At 40.9% G+C, this 2,758-nt stretch overlaps 1 long non-coding RNA gene across 1 annotated transcript; it reads right to left on the bottom strand.

Annotated features, from left to right (window-relative positions):
• Nucleotides 1–1,395: 1,395 nt before the first annotated feature.
• LOC139438496 (uncharacterized) lies at nucleotides 1,396–1,797 on the bottom strand. The gene is made up of 2 exons (XR_011648184.1): nucleotides 1,623–1,797; nucleotides 1,396–1,550 (listed from the first exon to the last, which is right to left on the bottom strand). It is a non-coding gene; the product is annotated as an uncharacterized lncRNA (long non-coding RNA).
• Between the last annotated feature and the right edge of the window lie 961 nt (nucleotides 1,798–2,758).

Genomic DNA, 2,758 nt, shown 5'->3' with positions numbered 1-2,758 from the left:
AAAAGCCTGGACCCAGGGTCTGATGCATACAGAGGAGTCCAGGTATAGAGAGGAGTCTTCCCTGCTCCTGCTTCTACTGGTCCCTCCTTCCCTTAATCTTCAGTGTTGACCCTGCAGAAAGAGCCTCTCTTATCATACCTCTCCTGGGTCTGAGGCACAGGGTCAGATATCCTGCTTCCAATCCACATCTACCTTCTCTACTCCTGGAGCAGCTAAAGAAAGAGAAATGCCAAGCTCAACCCTGTTGTGGTCAGGAAGGAAATGTCAAAATTCAAATACTCATAGCATTGACAACAGGGAGAACAACAGGAGCTCAGTGACCCTATTCAACACTATGGGAATCTTAGAAAGACCCGTGACTCATAGCTGACAATAATAGAAGTGTGGTTGTGAGAGAGTGCACCAAACAGTGCAATCTTTATGCAGAACACCAGAGCAGAAAGAAAAAAAAACCATCAGGAGGTAAAGATTGAAAATGATGTAGTCCTCTTCAATCCCAAAAGAGAATGGAAGGGTCAGATAAGAAGAAACTCATGGACACTTGAAGAAAATAGAATGTGACACATGTTCACTGCAGTTGGTGCAAGCCAAGAAAGTGTGCTTTTTTATCAGAGCCCTAATGAAGACCATCATCACAGATTCTGGATCTGCAAAAGGAGGACATGGAGAAAGGCATAATTAGTGCATTTCATCTCCACCAAAGTAGATGAAGGAATAATTAAGTCCACACTGGTAGTTCCCCTTGGAGGAGTAACCAGTATAAAGTCTGTTCCTCCTGTGGTACTAACATTTTCCCTAACTGGGCACACTCCACCAGGTGTTCGTCCTTCATATGATCATATCCATGCTCCTTGCACTCCATGGCTCCCTCTGATATGTGTAAGGAATTCTTCCCTCCACCTGTCCAGAAGGCTGAGGAGGGGAGATAGGAATGAACATGAGGGCAGTGTTTTTACCTCCAGTCCCTAAAAAAATGCAGGCTGCTGGAGATTGTTCGAATATTGTATTGGTCATGTTTTTTTTTTTTTTAGTCTAGTTCTTTTTATCATACAAATCACCGGAAGAAAACATTTTAGACTTAGCACAAGTATTTATAGGACTATTAAAGACTATCACCAGCACAACATATTAACCAGAGATTTAACATAACTTTGAAAAATGACTAGCATTACTTCTCTTCATTTTGGTGTTTTGTTTTGTTTTTTCATGTTAAGCCTGATTGCTAACAGCACAGCAGAATAATCAAGTAAAACGTGTCTTCTATTTGGTAACATACTTTATTTTCCCTTCTGGAATACTGGTTGCTCTGGAGAGGGAAACAAAACCCTCCTTCTGACGTTTCAACATACTAATGCTGTTTTATGGCGATCAGTTAAAACACAAACCTCTATAAAGTACATTAAACAAAATATTTATTCATATCCCCTTTGTTTTATACATCCACTTTATGATTATCCAATGGCAATTGCTTCAGTACTTCTCAGACTCCAAAAATTTCAAATCCAAAAAACTTCACAGATCCTATTTTCAAAATCGTCATCAAGGGCATCCTTAAGTCTCCTCTGTGCTCCCCAAATGTTTTAAGCTAACGGCACCCTGTGCTTCAAGTATCCATCCTGCGCCTGCAAAATTGGGTGATACTCATTCAATTTCCGCCAAGCTCTTCACCCGCCGGCGCCTTGCCAGGCGCAGGAAGGCCGCGCCCCCGTCTCCTTCAACCATCGTGGCCGCACGCGCCGCGCAGGCCGCCGTCCTCCACCCTGCGGACGAGAACATCGCGGCAGAGCGCGGGCGGCAGGAAAGCGGTCATGTTTTTTTAACAGATTTCTTTCCCCATTTATCTCATGATCCCAAGAGATTCAGTTACCCTGAATTTTCATCTCTTTGCTTAAGGACTTTCACAAAACATAGAGGAAAGGACCCAGAAAGGTTTGGTTTTTCAACATGTAATCATGAAATATTGTAAAAATAAAAGAAAGCCAAAAGAATTTTACAGTTGACACTTAGAGCCCACAATAGATTCTACCCTTAACATTTGAGGTACTTGCTTTATCACATAAAACATTGATAAATTGAATGAACTTATTTTTATGTTTCAAGCAAAGTTGCAGACATCAGTAAACATTTGCCTAAATAATTCAGAATGAATATCTTCATGGGAAGCAGATGTGGCTCAATTGATTGGACCCCCATCTACCATATGGGAGGCCCTGTGTTCACTTCCCAGGGCTTCCTTGTGAAGGTTACCTGACCTGCACCCATGGAGAGCTGGTGGCCCATGCCCACAGAGAGATGGAGCAGAAAGATGATGTAACAAAGGGAGACAAGCAGACATAGAAGAACGCACATCGAATGAACACAGAGAACAGACAGCAAGCAAGGAGCAAGGGGGGCATAAATAAATAAAATAAATCTTAAAAAATGTCTTCAGAGTCAATATTTTTAGTATAGTCACTTTTACTTAATATTTACATACAATGAAATACACAAATCATAAGTGATGAGTTTTAACAAACATAAACATGTATATTTAGCCAAACCCCTATCATGTTACAGAATATTAACCTTTACTCCATAAATTACTCTCATGTCACCTCCCACCTAGTAGATCTAACCTTTATTCCTACAAAGACAACCCGTGTTCTGATTGTTTTTCACCGCAGATAAGTGTTTCCTGGTTTAGATAGTTCCTACCCATCAAATCATACTTTATTAACTCAATTGGGTAAAGCTTCTTTCCCTCTTCAGTATAAGAATG

This window comes from Dasypus novemcinctus, unplaced genomic scaffold (genome assembly GCF_030445035.2).
Source record: "Dasypus novemcinctus isolate mDasNov1 unplaced genomic scaffold, mDasNov1.1.hap2 scaffold_106, whole genome shotgun sequence".
Classification (NCBI taxonomy): domain Eukaryota; kingdom Metazoa; phylum Chordata; class Mammalia; order Cingulata; family Dasypodidae; genus Dasypus; species Dasypus novemcinctus.
This window is presented reverse-complemented; position numbering and strand designations above follow the sequence as displayed.